This window comes from Eubalaena glacialis, chromosome 7 (genome assembly GCF_028564815.1).
Source record: "Eubalaena glacialis isolate mEubGla1 chromosome 7, mEubGla1.1.hap2.+ XY, whole genome shotgun sequence".
In the NCBI taxonomy this organism is placed as follows: Eukaryota; Metazoa; Chordata; class Mammalia; order Artiodactyla; family Balaenidae; genus Eubalaena; species Eubalaena glacialis.
The window spans coordinates 76,107,987-76,121,469 of NC_083722.1; the positions used below are offsets into that span (position 1 = coordinate 76,107,987).

The window sequence follows — 13,483 nt, forward strand, 5'->3', positions numbered from 1 at the left end:
TACAGATTCTATTTCACTTCTAGCGATCGGTCTGTTCAAATTATCTATTTATTCTTGATTCAGTTTTGGTTGGCTGTATGTTTCTAGAAAGTTGTCAATTTCTTCTAGGTTGTCAAATTTGTTGGCATATAAAATTGTTCATAGTATTCTCTTATGGATTTTTTCTTTTTTTAATTTTTTTTAATTTATTTATGGCTGTGTTGGGTCTTTGTTTCTGTGCGAGGGCTTTCTCTAGTTGTGGCAAGCGGGGGCCACTCTTCATCGCGGTGCGCGGGCCTTCTCACTATCACGGCCTCTCTCGTTGCGGAGCACAGGCTCCAGACGCGCAGGCTCAGTAATTATGGCTCACTGGCCCAGTTGCTCCGCGGCATGGGGGATCTTCCCAGACCAGGGCTCGAACCCGTGTCCCCTGCATTGGCAGGCAGACTCTCAACCACTACGCCACCAGGGAAGCCCTGGATTTTTTTTTAAGGTAAGTTTTTTTGCTTGTCTTTATGGAAGTGAGGTTAGTTCTTTTTAATGTTTTATTTATTTTATTTTATTTTTGGCTGCGTTGCTGTGCATGGGCTTTCTTCTAGTTGTGGTGAGCGGGGACTGCTCTTTGTTGTGGTGCGCAGGCTTCTCATTGCAGTGGCTTCTCTTGTTGCGGAGCACGGGCTCTAGGCACACGGGCTTCAGTAGTTGTGGCACGCAGGCTCAGTAGTTGTGGTGCACGGGCTTAGTTGCTCTGTGGCATGTGGGATCTTTCCGGACCGGGGCAAAACCCATGTCCCCTGCATTGGCAGACAGGTTCTTAACCACTGCACCACCAGGGAAGCCCCTCTGTTATGGTTTTTTGTATTTCTGTGGTATCAGTTGAGGTTTCTCCTTTTTTGTTTCTTATTTTGTTTATTTGGGTTCTCTCTCTTTTCTTATTCATAAGCCTGGCCAAAGGTTTGTCAATTTTGTTTACCCTTTCAAAGAACCAGCTCTTGGTTTTATTGATTTTTTTTCTACTATTTTTCAATCTCTGTTTTATTTATTTCCTCCCTTATCTTTATTATTTCCTTCCTTCTGCTGACTTTAGGTTTTGTTTGTTCTTCTTTTTCTAATTCTTTTAGGTGATAGGTTAGGTTGTTTATTTGACATTTTTCTTGTTTTTTGGATTTTTTTTGAGGAAGGCCTGTATCACTATGAACTTCCCTCTAAGAACTGCTTTTGCTGCATTGCATAGATTTTGTATGGTTGTGGGGTTTTTTTAAGATTTTTTTTTTAATGTGGACCATATTTAAAGTCTTTATTGAATTTGTTACAGTATTGCTTCTTCTTTTTTTTATGTTTTGGTTTTTTGGCCTTGAGGCATGTGGGATCTTAGCTCCTCAACCAGGGATCGAACCTGCACCCCTTGCATTGGAAGGCGAAGTCTTAACCACTGGACCACCAGGGAAGTCGCTGTATGGTTGTGTTTTCATTGTCATTTGTCTCAAGGTATTTTTAAATTTCCTTTTTGATTTCCTCGTTGACCCATTGGTTTGTAGTAGCACGTTGTTTAGTCTACATGTAATCATTTTTTTCTCATTTCTTTTCCTGTGGTTGATTTCTAGTTTCATGCCTTTGTGATCAGGGAAAATGCTTGAAATAATTTCTATACTTTTAAATTTGTTGAGGTTAATTTTATGCCCTAGTATGTGGTCAGTCCTAGAGAATGTTCCATGTGCACTTGAAAAGAATGTGTATTCTGCTTTTGTTTTTGGTTTTTTTTAGATGTAATGTCCTGAAAATATCAATTAATTCTAACTATTCTATTGTATTATTTAGGATCTCTGTTGCCTTTTGATTTTCTGTCTAGAAGATCTGTCCATTAATGAGAGTAGGATGTTAAAGTCTCCTACTATTATTGTATTCCCATTGATTTCTCCTTTTATGTGTTAGTATTTGTTTTATGTGTTTGGATGTTCCTATATTAGGTGCATATATGTTGACGAGAGTAAAATCCTCTTCTTGTATTGATCCTTTTTTCATTATATAGTGTCCTTCTTTATCTTTCTTTATAACCTTTGCTTTAAAGTCTGTTTTGTCTGATATGAGTATTGCAACTCCCGCTTTCTTGTCATTTCCATTTGCATGAAGTGTCTTTTTCCATCCCCTCACTTTCAGTCTATGTGTGTCCTTTGCCCTAAGGTGGGTCTCTTGTAGGCAGCATATTGTAGGCTCTTGTTTTTTTATCCAGTCTGACACTCTATGTCTTTTGATTGGAGCATTCAGTCCATTGACCTTTAAGGTAATTATTGACACCTATGTATTTATTGCCATTTTAAACCTTGTTTTCCAGTTGATTCTGTTTCTGGGTTGTTCCTTTCTTTTTCTTTTTCTTTTTGTGGTTTGATGATTTCCTTTTATTCTATGCTTGTGTTCTCTTCTTTTTGGTTTTTGTGAATCTATTGTATTTTTTTTTTATTGTATGTTTTTGATTTGTGGTTTCCCTGTTTTTCAGGTATGTTAGTCCCTTCCTATATCTGCTTGCTTTAGACCGATAGTCATATAGGCTCAAACACATAAAAAAAAAAAAAAATCTGCATTTTCTTACTCTCCTTCCCCAAATTTTATGATTTAGATGTCCTTTTTTACATCTTCATGTTTATCCTTTTGTTGTTCCTTGTGTTTATCATCACTTTCACAAATAGGTTTTTTTTTTTCTTTTTGACCTACGTACTGGCTAATTTAAGTGATTTATTTTCCAGTTGTGATTTCCTTCTTCCTATATCTTCCTGCTTCTTTTCTATTTAGAGAAGACCTTTCAATATTTCTTTTAGGAAAGGTTTAGTATTGCTGTATTCTTTTACTTTTCGCTTTTCTGAGAAATTCTTTATTTCTCCTCCTATTCTAAATGATAATCTTGCTGGGTAGAATATTCCAGGTTCCAGATTTTTCCCTTTCAAGACTTTGAATATATTTTGCCACTCCCTTCTGTCCTGCAGTGTTTCTGTAGAGAAATCAGCTGATAGCCTTATGGGGGTTCCCTTGTAATTAACTCTTTGTTTTTCTCTTCCTGCCTTTAGAATCCTCTCTTTAACTTTTGCCATTTTTATTATCATATGTCTTGGAGTAGGTCTGTTTGGGTTCATCTTGTTTGGGACCCTCTGTTCTTCCTGTATCTAGATATCTGTGTCCTTCTTTAGGTTTGGGAAGTTTTCAGCCATAACTTCTTCAAATACATTTTCAATCCCCTTTTTTCTCTCTTCTCCTTCTGGAATCCCTATCATGCATAGATTGGCATGCTTTATATTATCCCATAGGTCTCTTATATTGCTTTCATTTTTTTCATTTGGCTTTCTGTCCGCTGTTTTGATTAGGTAATTTCCATTATTCTATCTTCCAGGTCATTTGTTCTTTCTTCTTCATTATTCATTCTGCTATTCATTGCCTTTAACTCAGCTTTCTCCGAGTTAAAGGCAGATGAATTTTCTAATTTTTCTTGGTTCCTCCTTATAGTTTCTAGTCCCTTTTTACAGTAATCTGCATTTCTATCGATAGCCTTTCTTAATTCCTTCAGTATTTTCATTACCTCCTTTTTGAACTTGGTGTCTATTAGACTGAAGAGGTCTGTTTCATTGTTTGTTCCTTCAGGGGAATTCTCTTGGTCTTTTAACTGGGGGTGGTTCCTTTGCTTCTTCATTTTGCTTAAATTTCTCTTACTCTGTGAGTTTAGGAGAAACAATTATCTACTGTAGTCTTGGAGGGCTATTTTATGCAGGAGCATCCCTGTGTAGAATGTGTGGGTTTAATATCTTTTTGGCCCGAGGGCTGTTGTTGGTTTGGATGCCTGCCGTCTCTTTCCTCAGTATGTGCTTGCCGTTATCCCCTTAGTAGTGGGTGTGCAGGTGCATGGCCTGAACACACTCCAGGAAGGCAGGGGCAGCAGTTGGTGCCCGGTCCCTGGACCCTTGGCAGCAGGAGCAGTCTGCACCTGCCTCTGGAGTTTGAGATGGCAGTGAACGCTTACACCCACCCCTGGAGCATGTGTAGGTGGTGTTCTGCTGCCTGAGAGGCACACGGAGAAAGAAGCACCTATGGCAGTCCTGCCCCTCTTCTCGTGCACCCCCCCCAACAATAGCACCTTCCCTCTCTGGTGGGCTCAGGCTTCTTCCCATACTCCCTCAGTTGTGGTGACCACACCCTAGCCCCCTCAGGTTGTCTCTGCACAGCCAACCCCAGCCCTGTCCCCGGGGTCTGACCTTCGAAGTCTGAGCCTCAGCACGCAGCCCCTGACCACCCCAATGCAAGCGTCTGAGGCTGGGGAATGGACTTTCCAGTGTGTGGAAAGCTTTCCTCTTTCACAGCTCCCTCCCAGGGATGCAGAACCTGTCCCAATTCCTTCCTTTCTCTCTTTTTTATTCTTTTGCCCTACCCAGTTACATAGAGATTTTCTTGCCCTTAGGTCTTCTGCCAGCGTTTAGTACATATTCTGTGAGAATCGTTCCACATGTAGATTTTTTTTTTTTTAATTTATTTATTTATTTATTTTTGCTGTGTTGGGTCTTCGTTTCTGTGCAAGGGCTTTCTCTAGTTGTGGCAAGTGGGGGCCACTCTTCATCGCGGTGCGCGGGCCTCTCACTGTCGCGGCCTCTTGTTGCGGAGCACAGGCTCCAGACGCGCAGGCTCAGTAGTTGTGGCTCACGGGCCTAGTTGCTCCGCGGCATGTGGGATCTTCCCAGACCAGGGCTCGAACCCGTGTCCCCTGCATTGACAGGCAGATTCTCAACCACTGCGCCACCAGGGAAGCCCAGATGTATTTTTGATGTATTTGTGGGAGAAGGTGAGCTCCACATCCTACTCCTCCATCATCTTGATCCAATCTTTTGTCATATTTTAGATTCCACGTATAAGTGTTATCATATGGTATTTGTCTTTCTCTTTCTGACCTATATCACTTAGTATGATAATCTCTAGTTACATCCATGTTGCTGCAAATGGCATTATTTCATTCTTTTTTATGGCTGAGTAGTATTCCATTGTGTATATGTACCACATCTTCTTTATCCATTCATCTGTTGATGGACATTTAGGTTGTTTCCATGTCTTGGCTATTGTGAATAGTGCTGCTATGAACACAGGCATGTATGTATCTTTTTGAATTATAGTTTTATCTGGATATATGCTCAGAAGTGGGATTGCTGGATCATACGGTAATTCTATTTTTAGGGTTTTTTTTTGCCCCCTGCAGTGGAATCGGGGAGTCCTAATCACTGGACCACCAGGGAAATCCACATTTTTAGTTTTCTGAGGAACCTCCATACTGTTTTCCACAGTGGCTGTACCAACTTACATTCCCAACAACAGTGTAGGAGGATTCCCTTTTCTCCACACATTCTCCAGCATTTGTTATTTGTAGACTTTTAAAAATTATTTATTTATTTATTTGGCTGCATCGGGTCTCGGTTGTGGCATGCAGGATCTTTAGCTGCAGCAGGCAAACTCCCAGTTGTGGCATGTGGGAAATAGTTCCCTGACCAGGGATCGAACCCAGGCCCCCCACACTGGGAGCATGGAGTTCTAGCCACTGGAGCACCAGGGAAATCCCCTTTGTAGACTTTTTCTTTTTTTAATCAGAGGTACCCGTGTTATCCATTTTTTAAAAAATTTATTTATTTTGGTTGCTTCGAGTCTTAGTTGCAGCACATGGGATCTTTGTTGTGGAATGTGGGATCTTTCATTGTGGCGTGGGGACTCTTCATTGCGGCACACGGGCTTCTCTAGTTGAGGCGCGCGGGCTTCTCTCTAGTTGTGGTGCACAGGTTCAGTAGTTGCGGCATGCAGGCTTAGTTGCCCCGTGGCATGTGGGATTTTAGTTCCCCGACCAGGAATCAAACCTGCATCCCCTGCACTGGAAGGCAGATTCTTAACCACTGGACCATCAGGGAAGTCCCCTGTAGACTTTTTTTTTTAATTAATTAATCATTTATTTATTTTTGGTGTGTTGGGTCTTCGTTGCTATGCGCGGGCTTTCTCTATTCTTCACTGCGGTGTGCGCACTTCTCATTGTGGTGGCCTCTCCTGTTGCGGAGCATGGGCTCCAGGCACGCGGACCTCAGTCGTGGTGGTGCGTGGGCTCAATAGTAGTGGCTCATGGGCTCTAGAGCGCAGGCTCAGTACTTGTGGCGCACGGGCTTAGTTGCTCCACAGCATGTGGGATCTTCCGAGACCAGGGCTCGAACCCCTGTCCCCTGCATTGGCAGGTGGATTCTTAACCACTGCCCCACCAGGGAAGTCCCCCCTGTATACTTTTCAATGATGGCCATTCTGACCGGTGTGAGGTGGTACCTCGTAGTTTTGATTTGCATTTCTCTAATAACTAGTGATGTTTAGCATCTTTTCATGTGCCTATTGGCCACCTGTATTTCATCTTTGGAGAAATGTCTATTTAGGTTTTCTGCCCATTTTTTGATTGGGTTGTTTGTTTTTGTTGTTGTTGTTGTTGAGTTGTATGAGCTGCTGATATATTTTGGAAATTAAGCCCTTGTTGTTCACATCGTTTGCAAATATTTTCTCCGATTCCATAGGTTGTTTTTTCTTTTTTTTTTTTGCTGTTTGTTTTGTTTTGTTGGTTTCCTTTGCTGTGGAAAAGCTTGTAAGTTTGACTAGGTCCCATTTGTTTATTTTTGTTTTTATTTCTATTGCCTTGGGAGACTGACCTAGGAAAACATTGGTACGATTTATGTCAGAGAATGTTTTGCCTGTGTTCTCTTCTAGGAGTTTTATGGTGTCATGTCTTATGTTTAAGTCTTTAAGTCATTTTGAATTTATTTTTGTGCATGGTGTGAGGGTGTGTTCTAACTTCACTGATTTACACGCAGCTGTCCAACTTTCCCAGCACCACTTGCTGAAGAGACTGTCTTTTTCCCATTGTATAGTCTTGCCTCCTTTGTTGAAGAGTAATTGACTGTAGGTGTATGGGTTTATCTCTGGGCTCTCTGTTCTGTTCCATTGATCCACATGTCTGTTTTTGTGCCAATACCACATTGTTTTGATTACTGTACCTTTATACTATTATCTGAAGTCTGGGAGAGTTATGCTTCCTGCTTTTTTTTTTTTTTTTTTCTTCAGGATTGCTGTGGCAATTCTGGGTCTTTTATGGTTCCATATAGATTTTTGGATTATTTGTTCTACTTTTGCGAAAAATGTCATGGGTAATTTGATAGGGATCACATTCAATCTGTAGATTGCTTTGGGTAGTATGGCCATTTAACAATATTAAATCTTCCAATTCAAGAGCATGGCTTATCTTTCCATTTCTTTGAATCCTCTTTAATTTCCTTTATTAATGTTTTATAGTTCTCAGTGTATAAGTCTTTCACTTCCTTGGTCAGGTTTATTCCTAGGTATTTTATTTTGGGGGGCACAATTTTAAAAGGTATTGTTTTTGTACATTCCCTTTTCTTTTTAACATCTTTATTGTAGTATAATTGCTTTACAATGTTGTGTTAGTTTCTGCTGTATAACAAAGTGAATCAGCTATACGCATACGTATATCCCCATATCCCCTCCCTTTTGCATCTCCCTCCCACCCTCCTTATCCCACCCCTCTAGGTGGTTGCAAAGCACCGAGCTGATCTCCCTGTGCTATGCAGCTGCTTCCCACTAGCTATCTATTTTACATTTGGTAGTATATATATGTCAATGTTATTCTCTCACTTCATCCCAGCTTACCCTTCCCTCTCACCGTGTCCTCAAGTCCATTCTCTACATCTGTGTCTTATTCCTGTCCTGCCCTTAGGTTCTTCAGAACCTTTTTTTTTTTTTAGATTCTATATATATATATTAGCATACGGTGTTTGTTTTTCTCTTTCTGACTTACTTCACTCTGTATGACAGACTCTAGGTCCATCCACCTCACTACAAATAACTCAATTTCATTTCTTTTTATGGCTGAGTAATATTCCATTGTATATATGTGCCACATCTTCTTTATCCATTCATCTGTCGATGGACACTTAGGTTGCTTCCATGTCCTGGCTATTGTAAATAGTGCTGCAATGAACATTGTGGTACATGACTCTTTTTGAATTATGGTTTTCTCAGGGTGTATGCCCAGTAGTGGGATTGCTGGGTCATATGGTAGTTCTATTTTTAGTTTTTTAAGGAACCTCCATACTGTTCTCCATAGTAGCTGTATCAATTTACATTCCCACCAACAATGCAAGAGGGTTCCCGTTTCTCCACACCCTCTCCAGCATTTATTGTTTGTAGATTTCTCAATGATGGCCATTCTGACTGGTGTGAGGTGATACCTCATTGTAGTTTTGATTTGCATTTCTCTAATGATTAGTGATATTGAGCATCCTTTCATGTGTTTGTTGGCAATCTGTATATCTTCTCTGGAGAAATGTCTATTTCGGTCTTCTGCCCATTTTTGGATTGGGTTGTTTGTTTTTATGATATTGAACTGCATGAGCTGCTTGTATGTTTTAGAGATTAATCCTTTGTCAGTTGCTTCGTTTGCAAATATTTTCTCCCATTCTGAGGGTTGTCTTTTTGTCTCATTTATGGTTTCCTTTGCTGTGCAAAAGCTTTTAAGTTTAATTAGGTACCATTTGTTTATTTTTGTTTTTATTTCCATTTCTTTAGGAGGTGAGTCAAAAAGGATCTTGCTGTGATTTATGTCATAGAGTGTTCTGCCTATGTTTTCCTCTAAGAGTTTTATACTGTCTGGCCTTACATTTAGGTCTTTAATCCATTTTGAGTTTATTTTTGTGTATGGTGTTAAGAAGTGTTCCTATTTCATTCTTTTACATGTAGCTGTCCAGTTTTCCCAGCACCACTTATTGAAGAGGCTGTCTTTTCTCTCTTACCTCCTTTATTAAAGATAAGGTGACCATATGTGCGTGGGTTTATCTCTGGGCTTTCTATCCTGTTCCATTGATCTATATTTCCGTTTTTGTGCCAGTACCATACTGTCTTGGTTACTGTAGATTTGTAGTATAGTCTGAAGTCTGGGAACCTGATTCGTCCAGCTCTGCTTTTCTTTCTCAAGATTGCTTTGGCTATTTGGGGTCTCTTGTATTTCCGTACAAATTGTGCAATTTTTTGTTCTAGTTCTGTGAAAAATGCCATTGGTAGTTTGATAGGGATTGCATTGAAGCTGTAGATTGCATTGGGTAGTATAGTCATTTTCACAATGTTGATTCTTCCAATCCAAGAACATGGTCTATCTCTCCATCTGTTTGTATCATCTTTAATTTCTTTCATCAGTGTCATATATTTCTGCATACAGGTCTTTTGTCTCCTTAGGTAGGTTTATTCCTAGGTATTTTATTCTTTTTGTTGCCTTGGTAAATGGGAGTGTTTCCTTAATTTCTCTTAAAAATATGGAACGCTTCACAAATTTACATGTCATCCTTGCACAGGGGCCATGCTAATCTTTTCTGTATCGTTCCAATTTTAGTATATGTGCTGCCGAAGCAAGCACTACATTCCCTTTCTAGTGTTTCATTGTTGGTGTAAAGAAATGCAACTGATTTCTGAATGTTAATCTTGTATCCTACTACCTTGTTGAATTCGTTTATAAGTTCTCGTAGTTTTTGTGTGGAGTGTCTGAAGTTTTCTATATGTAGTATCATATCATCTGCATGTAATGCCAATTTTATCTCTTCCTTTCCAATTGGGTACATTTATTTCTTTTTTTGTCTGATTGCTGTGGCTAGGACTTCCAATACTATGTTGAATAGAAGTGGTGAGAGTGGGCATCCTTGTCTTGTTCCAGATTTTAGCAGGAAGACTATCAGCTTTGCACCATTTAGTATTATATTGGCTGTGGGTTTGTCATAAATAACTTTTATTATATTGAGATTTGTTCCCTTTATACGCACTATGGTAAGAGTTTTTATCATGAATGGATGTTGAATTTTGTCAAATGCTCTGTCTGCATCTATTGAGATGATCATGTGGTTTTTGTCTTTGTTTGTTTATGTGGTGTATTACATTGATTTGCATATGTTGATTTGCGTATGTGAACTTGGGATGAACCCATGTGGTCGTGGTGTATGATCTTTTTTATGTGTTGTTGGATTTGGTTTGCTAATGTTTTGTTGAGAATTTTTGGGGTCCCATAGCTGCCTTCTGTAATTTTCTCCTAATGTCTGGGGCAGATTGAGTGATAAAATGGGTATTTACTAGGACTTGTGCTTCAGGGGTGTCGGGATTAATATTGGTATACTTTCTAAAGGCCTCCACCAAACTGCCCTGGAAGAGGGCGAGATTTTCATCTTTTCCCTGTGTTACTTCCTGTGTTGTTCTTCGTCATAACTAACAGTCTTAATGACACACCTTTTCATCCCTTCTATGAAGCAAGTTATCATGTGGTTCCTGTGTTCAAGCCCTCTACCTCCCTGTTGGTAGTCTCAGCGGGAATCTTGGTCAGGGATTGCATCCCCTCCGTAAGGTAGATTATATATCCTTGATTTTGGGCTGCCAGTTTGTTGGCATGTGCCCAGGCTGCACCAAGGATCCAGCTTTCCAAAGGTGCAGCAGGTAGAAACGAGGACCTGTGTGTCCCCCCAAGTAAGTTCATAGAACATTGTCAGCTGTGTGAATTCCTCTACGAACCAACTGGGGTCCTTTGGAAAAACGTCCAAATTTCTCTTTGCAAGTAGCTAGATCAGCCATAGGAAAAGGGACGTGGACTCTTGATTGTTCCTCCACCACCAGCTGGCACTTCCCTTAAGGGACAGAGTTTGGTATTTGGAGGCTGGTAGGTAGCCCTGCTTCATGTAGTACTGGCAGGACTCACCTCCAGTAATGGAGGACAGGACAAAGCTAGAGGGATAAAGTGGTGGGATTTCCAGCAGCCCAGGAGGGGCGCTTGGGGCAGATGGTCTGGAAACTGTCCCCTCTCAGAACTGGGGGGTGGGGTGGGTAGGAGTTCCCGGTTGTGGACCTCGAGGAGGTAGACTCATAAGGGAATCATTTAGAACATCGAACTCCTGTGGGGGAAAAAGGCACTTTGAAGGGGTGTGAGCCAGGCACACCCAGCAGGAGTTTTTTAGATCTGGATCTTGGAATAGGGTCGTGACCATTTGGATGTGTGGGACTTCCCCCCATTTACCATTCCTTTTATAAAATACATCCAGCTGCAAGATGGTATTGTTTTGTTTTGTTTTGTTTTTTAAATATTTATTTATTTGGCTGTGCTGGGTCTTAGTTGCGGCACTCAGGATCTTTTAGTTGTGGCATGCGGGATCTTTAGTTGCAGCATGAGGGATCTTTAGTTGCGGCATGTGGGCTTTTAGTTGCGGCATATGGGATCTGGTTCCCTGACCAGGGATTGAACCTGGGCCCCCTGCATTGGGAATGCGGAGTCTTCACCGCTGGACCACCAGGGAAGTCCTAAGATGGTATGGTAATTCAATGACCCATTTTCTGGCCAGATCTCTTGGTCCCCTAGTTTGTATTGGGGCCATGGAGTATTGCAAAAGAAAATTAATTTCTTTTTTCTTAAACCATCCTGTCTAAATTCACCCCAGTTAGCTAATATGCATCCTAATGGGGAGTTCTTTGGGGTGTTTGTAGTTGCCTCCATTTTTGGTTAGGATGTCATGACCAGCTAGGGACTTCAGTGGATAGACCCCCTCAAGGGGGTGTTGCAGAATTAAGTTTTGAGCATGAGAGAGGCAGCTTCCGGAAGGACAGTTTTCTTCCCATAGTTTGCAGAGCTAGCCCCAGAGAAGGCCTGGTCTACTGAGTCCCCCAGATGCTTCTAGACCTCGCAGGGCACCCCAGCTACAGGGCACTGGAGGGACTATCCTGTAAATAAGAGGGGGATTCTGCTCCATTGGTAGGGGTCATGTGGAGCCCGTTAGAAGACACAGGATTGATTGGGCTTTTAGTTGCGGCATATGGGATCTGGTTCCCTGACCAGGGATTGAACCTGGGCCCCCTGCATTGGGAATGCGGAGTCTTCACCGCTGGACCACCAGGGAAGTCCTAAGATGGTATGGTAATTCAATGACCCATTTTTCCTTCCCAGGCAAGGGTTGGGGTGTGGGCAGCCCCTCCCCCAAACTCCAAGTTATTAAACTTCTCTGGGCCTCAGTTTCCACACTTATAGTAAAATGGGAACCTGGTAGAGGAGTTTGGAGAGCTTGTGTGAGGTCTTCAGCTTCGAGCAGGGGTCATTACTGGCCCCAGATATCCAGGAGGCAGAATTCAACTTGGTGGGGGAGTGTGGCTGAGCCCACTGGCAGCCGGCTGAGGCCCTAGGACTCCCCCCAACCCAGAGTTCAGGCTCAGATCGCAGCATTCAGAGTCCTACTGTCAGAGGAGAGAGGCCTGAGACCACCTTCCTGAGGGCTTGCCCACACCCCTTTCCCCTCTGTCTGCCCTCTGTCCCCTGAGACCCAGCCCCGGGGCAGAGTGGCCCAGCACCCTGCTCCTCACACCCACCTGCAGGGTCACCAGACTGTGTTCCCCACCTTCAAGGCAGCACGTCCACCCCCTCGGTCCTCCTCCGGCCGGGGCACACCCTGCAGTGTGGCTGCTTGGGCAGCGCCTGAAGGTGCATCCCGGGGGCCTTACCCCAGTGGGGTGAGGTCCTTGGAATCCACTCCCAGCCCAGGGCCAGCGGCTCTGAGGGTGTCTGGGAGCTGCCCCCCGCCCCCGCCCTGCCCAGCAGCCACACCCAATAACAGCTGCTGCTCCCATTCTCCCCAGGGCCTGGTGGCTCAGACAAGTCACTCCCACACCTGGTGAGACAGGTATCTTTATTATCCCCACTGAGTGAGGCTCAGAGAAGTGAGGGGTCATTTCTGAAGGTGGGACTGCAAACCAGTCTGCAAAGCCAGACTCTCTGCTGGGCCACAGAACTCACCCCGCTGGGACGCGGCTGTATGTGATACCCCCCTGGCTCAGCTGTTACCAGAGCTATGGTTCATGAGACATCTCTGATCCTGGCCACAGCCCCCAAGGAGGGAATGGACTCATGGTGTAGAGGTGGCAGCTGAGGCCCAGAGAGGACAGAGCTGGCCCTGGATCACACAGCTTAGAGCCACTCACCGAGCCCAGGGCAGCAGTGGGGTGCACACCTACATAGAGGCTCTCAGGAGTCTTGGGGCCGAGGGATGGTGTTATCAGAGCATTGTGTGTCCTCCTCAGAGTGACCCTTCATGGGAGGTCAGAGGCTGAGGACAGAGTGGAGTCCCCTCCCAGAACCCTTGAGTCAGATGAGGTGACTATTTGGGGGCCTGTTGACTAATAGACCATGGTATGTCTGGCCTAGCAGGTGTTATACAAGAACTCGGGGTGTCTGAACTGGGAGCAGCCCTCAGTGAGTCCAGCCAGTGTGCGCAGCTGGGGAGACTGAGGTCCAGAGGGTGCAGGAACCTAGCTTCAGGCCCACTGCCCTTTGGGGCCAGAGCTGGAGCCAGAATCCAGAGCCTCAGCCTCCCAGCCCTGCTGAGGAACACTCGGGCAGCTGTGCCTCTCCCTTGAGCCTCAGTAGCTTAGTACAGGC

General features: G+C 43.3%; 1 long non-coding RNA gene and 1 other non-coding gene across 2 annotated transcripts in view; one reads left to right on the forward strand and one right to left on the reverse strand.

The window, feature by feature from the left end:
• The window catches only part of LOC133095473 (uncharacterized), a 46,007-nt gene that overhangs the window by 21,132 nt on the left and 11,392 nt on the right, over positions 1–13,483 (forward strand). The gene's annotated exons all lie outside the window — the stretch shown is intronic.
• Positions 9,339–9,445, reverse strand: LOC133095853 (U6 spliceosomal RNA). Its single transcript, XR_009701709.1, has one exon. It is a non-coding gene; the product is annotated as a U6 spliceosomal RNA (small nuclear RNA).